The sequence below is a fragment of the Pleurodeles waltl genome, chromosome 1_1 (genome assembly GCF_031143425.1).
Source record: "Pleurodeles waltl isolate 20211129_DDA chromosome 1_1, aPleWal1.hap1.20221129, whole genome shotgun sequence".
NCBI classification, from domain to species: domain Eukaryota; kingdom Metazoa; phylum Chordata; class Amphibia; order Caudata; family Salamandridae; genus Pleurodeles; species Pleurodeles waltl.
Window position 1 is genome coordinate 905,009,181 of NC_090436.1, and position 12,595 is coordinate 905,021,775.

Below are 12,595 nucleotides of genomic sequence, written 5' to 3' on the forward strand. Positions count from 1 at the left end.
CGGAGCTCTGCCAGTCGCCTCTGGGTTCGGGGTTCAGGGTTCAGCAGAAACTCCTTTCACCGCCAGAGCAGCCGCTCCTCTCAGGTGCAGGGGGTGCTCTCTGGCGGGGGGGCAGCTCTCTCCGCGGGGGCACGGACCGGGTTCCAGACAGACCCTCAGCTCCTCACACCGCTCTCAGCCGCTGCTGATTGGCTTACGTCCGGGGCCGACACTTCCGTCCACCGAAGCCTCTGATTGGAGGTCAAGTCCCACACTCATTGACCCTGCCCTCGTTCCATGCAGCTCACTTACTTTCCAATATAAGGAAAGGAAGAACTGGCTTGGCCTTGATCATTTGAAAAGTGCAGATAGAAAACTACATTCAAGTTTGATGCTCCATAATGAACTGCGAGTATAATTTAACTCAAGCTTTTGATGATGCTACATGGCACTGGAAAAGATCTCTAAGATCTGGGCTAACTTTTATAAGACCAAAGAGAACTATTTCTGCTCACAGTCGACATTTCTATTGTATCAAGATTAATTTTGAACAAGATCAAATCCATCCAATTTCTCATTTTGCAAAGACAGCCTTTTAGGGCAGCATAATGAACAATAACAAGAGAATTATAGGGAGATTGAGTCCAGGGAATTACTGAAAAGTAAACAGTGAAAAGCAACGTAAGTGAAGAAAGGGAGCCTTCAGGAATGAAAGAGTAAATTTGTATTAACTATACCACAAGAGAAAAATAAATACTGACCTCAGAAAACTGGGTGTGAATAGTTAGACCAGGAGAGAACCTGATTTTAACGTTCACAATATTGCTCAATATTACAGACTTTAAAATGTTAGCATTGATAATAAGGTGTATTTTTATAGCGCTTCATATTGTTTCGAAGTGGTGTAAATAGATGGCAATAATGGCCAATTTTTTAAAGTACCCCCTGCTGCATTTTGTAAGATTATTCCAAGCCACCTCGGAGTTCCATGACCTTACAAAGGATTCTAGGGGGTCATAAAACTCCTTGGTGACTTGCAATATCCTTATAAGGTATATCATGGGGACTTTAGCGTATACATTGCTTTAAGCTCTAACTGCTTTGCAAGTCGCAACAGTTTGCCACGGTAGCCTAAGATTTTGAAACCTTTTTTATTGTCAGCATGATTGTACATGAAACAAACAGTATTTGACATTCAAAATGTGGAAATGTGCTATAATAAGTTCTAAAGGTGGAAATGCATAAACAACATCATGACGTATTGGAAACAAACATTGGCAAAGCTAATAGGTCATGTCTTTTAGCTTTGCCTATGTTTTTCATGATTCTCTCCAGCATCTGCAAAGGAAAATATGGCTTAAAACAGCACGGTTATGCATGCTTTGTCACATGCCATCACGTATATGTTACAACGCTGTATCAGCCATTTCAGAATTTTAATTCAACATTCCAGCATAGGAGGATGCCATCTTGGAGCAGTATATTAAATACTAAAAGATTAATTGTAAGTCGATTATTTAGCAAGGAATGGTACAGCAGCAAATTTGCCAGTTGCCAGACCCTCCAATAAAAAAAGAAAATGTGATAGGGAGCAACCATAGAATACCTGGAAAGGGGCAAGGATGGAGGAATAGAGAAGTCAGATAGTGTTGGGGGGAGGGGGGGCAGAGGCAGTGTTAAATAATAAAAACAAAAACAATTGAGCAGTTCAGTGCGGGGAGGGGGAAATATGGATGAACTTGAACCAGAACAACATGGAAAACGCAGGGTTGGAAATATAAGGTGGTAGTGGCACAGACAGGAAGAACAAAAAAAATCAAGAGCTCTCCCATGGAGTGCTCATAGAAAGAAAAAGTTATTTCTTAATATGGAGCCATGGAAGGATACAAGTGATCTAATCAGGAGAAAAGGAAGGTAGGGGGCCAAACCCCAACACAGCAATGCCAGTCATTACATAAGAGGCAGTCAAATCAGACTGACATTAAAGCAAACCAATGGTAAGCAATGGAATGCCTCAAAGCATTGGTATAGTACCTACTAGATATTGAAGAACAGACAGTTAAAAGCTGTCGGCAGATGAGATTAAAAAAAAAAAAAAAAAAAAAATACTGAAATTAAGACAGGTTTAGTTATCCATCAACACATTCCAAAGGTTGGTAAAACAATAACATTTTAAGTAGTAGTAGGCAACCGTCAATTAATGTGAGGTGCTTCTTCATAGTCCAATGGAGGCGCACATTGGTCACAGCAACATGTTTTCAGTGCACCCATCTCATTATCCTGAATCTGCACCTTTACTTGTAAAAACAGCTAACAGAGTAACTCAATGGCAACTTTACAAGAGGACTAACAAGGTTCTTGGGGGATATTTTAAGGGACCCATTTGAACACCTTAAAGGAAGTATATGGTGGACTACTTATAAAAAACCCTCACCACTATGCTTGCATTGTGACCACATACTGATTTAGTGTTAAATCTTGCATAACACCAGACTTTACGCAGTCACAAGAAAAAGATTTAAAAAGCAGCAGAGGTGAAAGATAAGCTGGACTCCACCTACACACTGATCTAATGTATAGGCTTTCGATTGGGCAGGTGTGAGCTTCAGCTGAAAATGAGTGCTGGTATTGCACCTTTCGACTGGTTAGAAGGCTTATGCTCAATACAGTAGGCCTGAAATGGTCCCTGTCACAGGCCAACAATAGCATCTAGAAGCCTGATTGGTCCATCTGGAAAAGATGCTTAAAATGCCATAGGTCTAATCTGTTTTTTATGAAACATTATGGAAGAAGTCGTTAAAGTTAACAGGGCCCCTAAGTGAAATTACTACCCCAAGTTAAAGCATGTAGACAGGTATTTTGTAATAGGGACGCTCACAGACTACCACAGAAGACATCGGTTTTGGTTTTAGTTATCCCCTCTGACAAACCCTGGGTGTAGAAAGTTTTCACTGTGAGGATCCTTATTAGCCTGTTTATTGGAAGGGTTGTATATTGTTTTGACAAGGCTTATTTTGTACACATTTGTAATTTTACGACTATGCATAATAGCTGCTTTGTGGGGAAGTTTATGCTCAATACAACAGGCCTGCCTGGGATAGTTATGGAAACAAGCTAATGGTCATGGCTAAAGGCCTGACTAGTTCATGGAGAAAAATGTCAGATGCCACATGTCTGATCAGTTTAGTATGAAACTATCTAACAGCAGTGGGTCTAAAGTAATGGTTCCTCAGAATATCCAGAAAAGAAACAGTGTGAAATTCCATTCAACTCTTAACAGCGAAGGAAAATTCAATCCCTGGCAGACTTTTTCTAGATTCATACCAGATCAAAACTATATTATAAAATAGACAAAAGAAGAAACTCGAAATTGAATATGTAAAGTGCGTGCTGTAAATAGGGAATACTCAGATGGGATCTGGAGAAAAAATAAAGCAGGTGGACAAAACATGCGAAACTTTGTCTTCATAATCCCCGGCACTGTCCGTTTCTTTTTCTTAAGTATTTAACAAGTTATTCTGACTGGAACGATTATTGTTAAACCACCCATTACCTTAACTAATTGCAGTTTCCACCAATTGCCCTGAAATGCAGCACCCCTCTACCTGTGCCCACAACGAATGCCACTAAAATTACTAAGGCACGCTGGCAGATCTGTACTTTTCTTTTTCGTCACTTTTAGGACGGTTAAAGGTTTAAAAAGAAGTAATTTAGGGAGCGTTGGTTTTGAAGGCTTTAAACAGTGAACACCATTGTTTAATAAGACCAAAGCAGGTTGCCCTGGTCTGTCACTATTTGATTTTTATTTTTTATTCTAGGATCACTGCGCACTGTTACCCTAGCTCGGGACAAAAGACAGTTTTTTTTTGTTTTGTTTTTTGAGTGAATGAAAAACGCAGCCGCCACAAACAACATAACTCCTTAACATCGCTGGCTACAAATAGGTGCGTTTTATTTCAACGGACAGTGGCAACTTTTGCAAAGTGGTGGTCTACTGAGATGAATGTTGCCGTGATATAAATGAGGGACATTTTATCTGGGGTTTCAGTAATACCTGCAAAGGTATATTTGATTGCTGAAAATTAATGTTTATATGATGTGTGTAACATCTTTGTAATTCAGCTGCTTGCTTTCTTTTCCCTTGTGTATAAAATCAATTCATCGGAACTTACATTCTACTCGATGTGAGGTAGCACTGATAAGGTGTCTGGGGTGCGGAGTCCAAAAAATGCTGTGTTATTAACAACAAAAGGGCCATCCAGTGAAAATTAAAAAGCTTGTTCTCATACCCGATTTTTTTTATCATCAACAATCACCAATAAAATGTTCTGAATGTCCCTTTGATGGGACAATCCCATCCTTGGTATTTGTTTGTGTGCAAAATAACCATGGGCTGGAATGAAGCCCAAGTAATTATCAGTGGCTGAGATTATTTCATGCATTCCATGTATCAATTTTTGTATACTTTAGTATGTCACCCTAAGTGGGACAGGTCCATCTAGACATGGGACCTGTGCACAATGTCACTGAAAACCAGCTATAACTTCCTGAGGAGCAGTAACTAGGGCGAAACACGTCCTGGGTTGCTTGTGTTCCAGTTGAAAGAGGACCTGGCCGGGTAGTTCGGGCTGGACGGTCCCCACTGAAGCAGGGTCAAGACTGATTTGAATATGGATGGGTCCAAACTGAGGTGGCAAGGTGTGCAAAAGGACGATGGACTGGCTTGTGGCTTGAGTAAATTACCAGTGGCTGAGACTAATTAATTCTATCACTTTTTGTATACCTTGGTGTGAAGACGTATGGTTGAGTCGTAAAACTTGTATGATATCATTTCTAGATGGCCCCTTTAATATATAGAGAGACAGTAATAGGAGCACCACACAAAAGCAACATTTATCAAGTACTGTTGCTGGGTCCGAATTTTTTCAGGTTCAATTTCTGGAGTTTCTCTAGTTTTAAAATAGTATATTTCTTTTCTTAAAGTATCATAATAATGCTAACCATGACTTCGCTTTAACTCATTTTTGTCTGTGGATATACTGTATACATCCAGAAGCGCATAGTGTAATATGCTATTCATTACCATTGTTGAGCGGGGGAGGGCTCATGGCTCTGGAGAGAAGCCTCTGAAGCAGTGGTTTCCAAACTTTAGAACCAGAACCCACTTTTTGGAACAAACTTGTGTGACCCACCTACCTTTAATAGACATGAGACAGGACAACTTGTTAATATATTTAAAGCATTGCATGGCAGCCAACTGTCATTTACAGAGAGCACATTTTTCATTGAAATGGCCACTAAATTTGCACCAACATGCCATGCAGTCTTACTGATAAAACTATAAGGCACACAAATGATAATGTGTGGAAATCAGGTATCTTTGAATATTTATCATTTGTGCATCACCACGTGTCTTGATCCTATTAAAATCTGTTTCAAGCACTTTGTTCTTCCTGTTTGCTAAACTGCTGGATATATCCAGATATTTACATTTTGTTGTGTATTGGAAAAACAACATCCTACACTGTCACACAGTTCACTTCAAAAGCTCCTCTAGCTTTGCAGTTCAAGAAAGAAAATCAAACATCAATTCCCATATTAAAAGAATAAATCAGCCTGACATTTGACCTCGGTCTTGGAGTCACCAAATGTGACAAGTTAAAGGCAGAATTTAAACGCATCTTTATTTATTGCTCTGACCCTCCAACAATCAGCTCATAACCCACAGTTTGGGAAACACTGCTCCAGGGTGATTCTCCCCTTCTCCAACAATGGTAATAAGTAGGATATTACTTTCTACATACCTGCGTATCTAGTTTATGCCAGAGCATTTTAGTTTGTTTATTTGTTTTGAAGAGCGAACAAAACCAGAATGCATGGTTTTAAGATTATGCAGTAAATTAAAATAATTTTGAAGTGGCCTTCTGACCCTAAGAAGAGTTGTTTCTACGCATAAAATAAGCATAATATTCATCTGTGATGCCGTAAACAATGATTTTTTTCATGTCAAGTTTGCTTTAGCGTCAAAATAAACTTTAATTTGATTTTGATCATGGTTGTACTAAGTGTGTGAATGTGACTATTTATAGCTGCTCTAAATAAGGTGTTATTGGGTCATATTTATTTTCACTGCCATGGTGCATATATAGGTACACACATGCACACACTTCATACTGAAGTTTTCAGACAGATTAAACAACAAATACAGTTTTTCTGGCTATCTGCCAAGCTTTGGGTTTTCTTTTCTCTTCACTATCACTGGAAAGAGGAAACCGATGCTTTACATTCGAGTTCACTTGATGAAACAGAATAAACGTTCATTGTGAAAACATTCTTTATGCAAACACCTGGAAAGCAATTAGCGTGAGAGAAATGCTACTTATGTAAATGAAAAATAATTCATGTACAAAGAATTAGAAAATATTTTGAGACATTGACTTGTAAAAATGCTCTTCAACATAAAAAAAAAAAAAAAAAAAAAAAAAAGAAATTGGATGTTGGATTCTGAAATGCCCAATGTGTGCACGTTCCCCAGTCAAAACACGCAGAAGCACCATTTCAACAATGTTCTGAATCTAGGCTGTAGGTTCTTAAAGTAGGGTGAAGGTAGTGAATGGAGTGCGTTGGGTAGATGAAATGTTTACTCTCTGCAAGCACTTTTTTCTGTGAACTTCAGTTTAACATGTTAAACTTATGGGATACAATACACCAGAACAGTATGGACCACAGATTTGATCTAAGGGAACCCACTTCCTAAGCACCGCAACGCATTTAGAATCGGTGTGTTGTGTCTGTGTCGCTTAGTCTAGCACCGTACTTTGATTCAATGTTTACTGACCTGCACCAGTCAAACTATAAAAAGAGTGCATGCATAAGCGAGTGCTGGTCAGTGGTGGAATATCTGATCTAAGGGTACAATGGTTGGTGAGGAGGTTGTGATCCTTTGACCCCCCCCCCTATGTATTGCCTGTGGAGGTCAATAACAAGTCTTCTTCTGTTCAGCGATCACTGAGCTCGAGCTCATACCTTGAACGAAAGACTCTTTCCGAATGGGGATAAATGCTGACACCTCAACACGTTAGCGAGGTTCCCTCTCCTATTCAGACTTAACAACCTATACATTCCACAGCCCCTTTCAATCCGTTTCTTTAGAAATGTTGGATATCTTCATTTGAAGAGATAATGGTGCAGTCACATTGGGGGGGCCCGCGGAGAGAGAGACTCGTTCTAGTCTCTCCGCGGGTCTTTTCGGGACGACAGGAAGTGGCGCGGGTGCGTCAGGATTGGCGGACAGGTAAGTGGGGGTGGGAGTTAGGATGGGTTTAAAAGGGGGTAGAAGGGTGGGGTCGGCCTCTTTCCAGGCCGACCATTGAGGGAGGAAGTTTTTGCGCGTTGGAAGGGAGGATTTCGCGGCAGGGCCTAGGCGAGGTCAGTTAGGTTTGGGGTGGGCATTTTTGGGCCATTTCATCTGTCCATTGGGGGGCCGCGGTGGGAACCGGGAGTGCGCGGGGGCCAGGGGCTTCCTCTGTCGTGCTAGTGAAGGCACGGAGGCGGAGGGCAGAGGATTCTGCTGTCTGCACGGGCCGCAGTCGCGCCCCGGGGTGCGCCCTCTGCGGACGCGGGGGCGTTTCCCTGCCCGGTAGGAAGATAGATAATTTTGGCAAGATACAGGCGCGGAAGCCTGTTTCTTGCTAGCGGACCGCAGAAAGCAGCGCGGTGCGCGAGCTGTCACGCACGAGGCCTCGAGACGGCCTCGGGCAGCGCTGGGGGTCGGAAGGCACCCACCCCCCACCAGTTTAAGCACAAGTATTGGTTTTAGGAGCCGGGGGCTCACGCAGCTTGCAGAGCACGGCGAAATATTCGCCAATAGAGCCAGGCCACTAGGGCCCTCACAGTATACGGCGCCTGGGCGGGCCCCATAAAAAAAAAAACAAAAAAAATAAATAAATAATAATTCTAGGAGCCTGAGACGCGGCGGCCCACAGCAAGTTTACTACTTAGGTTTCCCCACATAGGGCAGGGCAGAAGGACAGTGCAGTTGGGATATGGCCAATATACACGATGCAGAGGCTGTCAGGGCCGCGCTGCGGGTGCTGGGCGAGGCTGGACGGGCGGACCTGCTTAGGACAGGGGTGTTAGATCAGGCCTGGGTGGGCATGACACGTCCTGCGCGGGCCGCATCTAGCGGCGTAGCGGCGGCAATAGCTGCATGTGACTGACAGGATTCGGAGGGGGACAAGGAGGAAGTCCCAGTGAGGCAAAAACAGGCCTCCGAAGTACGACCAGAGACCTCCAACGCTTTTAGCCCACTAATGTTTGGAGGGGAGGCACAGGACACGCAGGACCCGGGCACAGGTGACACAGGAACGGGCTGCGCAGGCCCGTCAGGTTGGGGGCCCGCAGGCAGAGCGGGGGATGACAAGACAGGGCCAGCCCTTGGGCAGCAAGGGGAAGGGACCGAGCAGCCAGTGCCGGGACCCAGCGAGATTCAGACACCTTTGGATTTATCATGTCCCAAGAGCGGAAATACCTTACTCAAGTGGCACGGGCCACCAGCCAAAAAAAGAGGAAAATACATGGGGAGACCCAGAGGAGGGGCGAGCCGGGCCAAACCGGCCCCACGCCAGGCGAAGTTACCTAAGCATCTAGACAGGGACGAGGCTTTTGCGGGGGGTATGCCCGGACCCGCCACTCAGGCAACATGGGGCCAGGCAGATGCATGGGACCTAGAAGCCAGAATCCGCGAGCAGCGTAGGGCCGTGGCTGAAACGGAGGCCAGGTGGACACAATTATGCAGGGACAGGGAGGAGGTGTGGAGGCGACAAGAGGATAACAAACAGGCCAGAGAAGTCGCGGACAGGGAAAGGGGGCAGGCAGCAGGGGCCGGAGGGGGAAGCTGGGTCTGGATACCGCAGGCAGGAGAAGGTAGGGTCCAGGAGGCTGGTGCGGCCGAAGGGCAGGTTGGCTTGGGAAGCCCCAGTGGTTTAGGCGGCCATGTGGGGAAAGGCACCACAAAGCCAACGTCAGAGGTTGGCAAGAAAAAGAGGGTACCAACTGGGCGCAATACGGCCCAAGCGCGTTGGAACGAAGCAATAGAGGGGTCTACGGCGGCCTTCTCTACACCGCAGGAACGGGGACAGCAGCAGGTTGGCGGACGCCATGTGGGACAGAATACAACTGAACTATCGGCAAACAGATCTCAAGGGTATAGGGAAAACAAAGAAGGTGGGGAAGAAGAACATGTATTGGAATTGGATTATGACGAAGAGGAAGGAGATTGGGAAGAAGGAGAATGGCGTGATGAGGAAGTGAGCGGGGTTAAGACAGGGGGGGGGGGGCAGGGGCGCAGGAGCGGCGCAACCCCTGCCTCTGCTTTTCTTTTTCAGGACGACGCCATGGCCGAAGGGCCGTCAAGTGGGAGGTCAACAAGGCCTCGGGGCGGAATGACAAGACGAACACCACGTTATGTGGACGAACCAATTGGAGGTAAGGCAAGATGGTGGTCAGTCTGGGGTGACGGGGGCGTAGCCAGCAAGGTGACACGCACAACCAAATCAATAGGTGTGGGAGATGGGTCAGTATTAGATAACCCGGGGGAGGTCGTAGCACAGAAGGGCGACATGACCAAGGACAAAGAGACGGCATCCACCAGCACCGCAACAGCGGTTAGCCCGCCCACGGGTGAGGGCAAGAAAGATGAGGATAAGGAAGGGGGAGCGCACAAGAAGCGCCTTCCGTACATGGGCTTGGCCATGCCTTTAGGGTCACATGTTGCGGAGAAAACTAAGACGAGGATATGGAAACATGAATATGTGGATGTCTTCAAACTATTACATAGGGACATACAGGCCAAGGAAGGCTCCAAGGAGGAAGAGTGGGAATTAGCACGCAGGCCTAGGGTTCCCATTACCATGGACAACTGGACATCCGCCTTCTTGATTTTCGCTAGCATATACTGCGAAAAATACCCAGACCGGGCTATCGCGCTTTTCAAGTACATGGATATCATTAGAAAGGCCCAGATGCATTTTGGGGGCTTTGCGTGGCTAAGTTATGACGAGGAGTTTAGGGCACGGGTGAGCATCAACCCTGAGAAACCATGGGGGGACGTAGATCCGGAGCTATGGATGCAATGGATGGCGTCCGCACAGGCAGCGGCATCCACGCATACGGCGAGCGGTTTGCCGGTAACATACAAGCCCTTTCAGGCGCGCCCCGCCTTGGGAGGGGCGGGAAATACTACAAAAACGCAGGCGGGGAACACAGGGGCTTGTTGGAACTTCAACAAGGGTTTCTGTTCAAGGGCTCAATGTAGGTTCAAACATGACTGCTCCAAGTGCGGGGGTCGTCACCCAGTCATACAATGTTTCTCCCTCAACAGCCCAGCAGAACAATGGAGGGCGGCAAGAGGAAGAGGCTCACAGGGTGCTCCTGCGCCAAAAGGGGCCTACACCAGTTAAATTAGAAGTTTTGTTGCCATGGCTACACAGGTATCCGGACAAGAATAGGGCTAGACAATTGGAATGGGGTTTTCGAGAAGGTTTTAGGGTAGGTTATCAAGGTCCTCGGCAGAGGCGTTGGGCAGACAATTTACGGTCAGCTAAAGAACAGCCGCAAGTAATACGCGACAAAATAGACAAAGAAGTGTCACTTGGGAGAATAGCAGGTCCATTCCTCGAATGGCCAATGGATCATTTGATGATATCCCCACTAGGGGTAGTACCCAAGAAAGTGCCAGGCGAATTCCGGCTTATACATCATCTGTCATGGCCGGAGGGGGCGTCAGTAAATGATTTTATAGCACAGGAAGATACGAAGGTAATGTACGCGTCAGTAGATGATGCAGTAAAATTAGTATTGAGGTGCGGTTTAAAAGCGGAAATGGTGAAATGTGATATACAGTCTGCCTTCCGTCTGTTACCAATTCATCCAGCAGATTTCGACCTGCTAGGCATGCAGCTAGATGGGGCCATATACGTGGACAGGGTTCTACCTATGGGTTGCGCGATATCATGCGCGCTATTTGAAACTTTCAGTACTTTCCTGCAGTGGGTTTTTGTGAAAACAAGCGGCCACAAAGCAGTGACACACTATCTGGATGATTTTCTGTTTGTAGGGGAAGCAGCATCTGGGGCATGTGGAAGGGCTTTGGCAGCCTTTCAGAGTCTTATGCAGCAGACAGGAGTGCCATTGGCACCGGAAAAGACGGAGGGCCCGCTGTCAATCATGACCTTTTTGGGCATAGAGTTAGATGCGGAGCTAATGGTGGCAAGACTGCCAGCATCCAAAGTGAAGGAAATCCTAGAATGCCTAGCAGCTGTGCGAACTTTGCACAAAATGGAGTTGCAGACTGCACAAAAGCTATTAGGCTATCTCAATTTTGCGTGTAGACTAGTGAGGGGAGGACGTACTTTTTGTAGAAGACTCGGATTGTCCATGTCAGGGGCAGTGTTACCTCACCATAGGATAAGAGTTTCCTTGGCCCTGAGGGAGGACATAAAGGTATGGGAGATTTTCCTGAAAAAATTTAATGGGGTACCAATGTCTTTTGGTGAGGCAGACACAGTATGGCAAGTTCAAATATTTTCAGATGCAGCAGGCGCGTCGGGTTTTGGCATTTACTGGGACGGGAGGTGGTGCGCGGAGACATGGCCACAGCAGTGGTTACAACAAGGGAGGAGTATTGCGTTCCTGGAGTTTTTCCCTTTGTTGGTGGCACTGGCAGTCTGGGGACGGGAACTGGCCAACAGGACGGTAGTTTTCCAGGTGGACAATATGACAGTGGTGGAATTGGTAAACAGACAGAGAGCCAGAGATTTAAGAGTTTTGCGTTTATTGCGTCAATTTATGCTGCAATGTTTATCTCTCAATGTTATCTTTAAAGCTGCACATATACCAGGGGTATACAACGAGATTGCAGACTCCCTATCTCATTCACAGTGGCGGCGTTTTCGCGACCTGGCGCCAGGAGCAGAGCAGTCCAAGACTACGGTCCCGGCAGACATTTGGGAGTGGGGGGTATGATGATCTCGGGGCTGGTGGAGATGTCTTTGGCAGTCTCTACGAGGCGGAGTTACAGGCTGGCATGGTTGGATTTTCAATTTTTTGAGGGCAATTTTTGGGCTCAGGGGTCGGAGCGTTTGGAAGCACGGGCCTTACGCTTTGTGCTGTATCTGATACAGGAGGGGCTATCCCCAGCCACGATAGGCGGGAAATTAGCAGGTGTCTCCTTTTATGGGAAGCTTTTCTTCGGTACGGACCCAGCACAGAATGATTTACTGGGGAAAATGCTGAAAGGATGGGGCAGGGTTAGGGCCGGGGATGGAAGTAAGGCTAGAGAGGCCATTACTTTTGGGATACTGAAAGAACTTTTGCATGTCTTGCCAGTATGTTGCACGGATGAGCACGAAGTAGGACTTTTCAGGTTGTGTATGGTCTGGATGTTTTTCGGGGCTTTTAGGGTATCTGAATTGTTAGGCGTAGGCAAGGACTGCGGAGTGAAGGAGAAGGAGATCTGCATGCATCAAGGGAGATTAGGCATATGGCTCAGGAAGTCCAAGACGGACCAGTTAGGAAAAGGGAAGTGGGTCTGGTTGGAGAAAGGAGGTGACGATCT

The 12,595-nt window shown here is 45.9% G+C and overlaps 1 protein-coding gene across 2 annotated transcripts in view; it reads right to left on the reverse strand.

The window, feature by feature from the left end:
* Nucleotides 1–12,595, reverse strand: part of LOC138288743 (beta-1,3-galactosyl-O-glycosyl-glycoprotein beta-1,6-N-acetylglucosaminyltransferase-like) — a 119,406-nt gene that overhangs the window by 53,459 nt on the left and 53,352 nt on the right. The window lies entirely within an intron of this gene.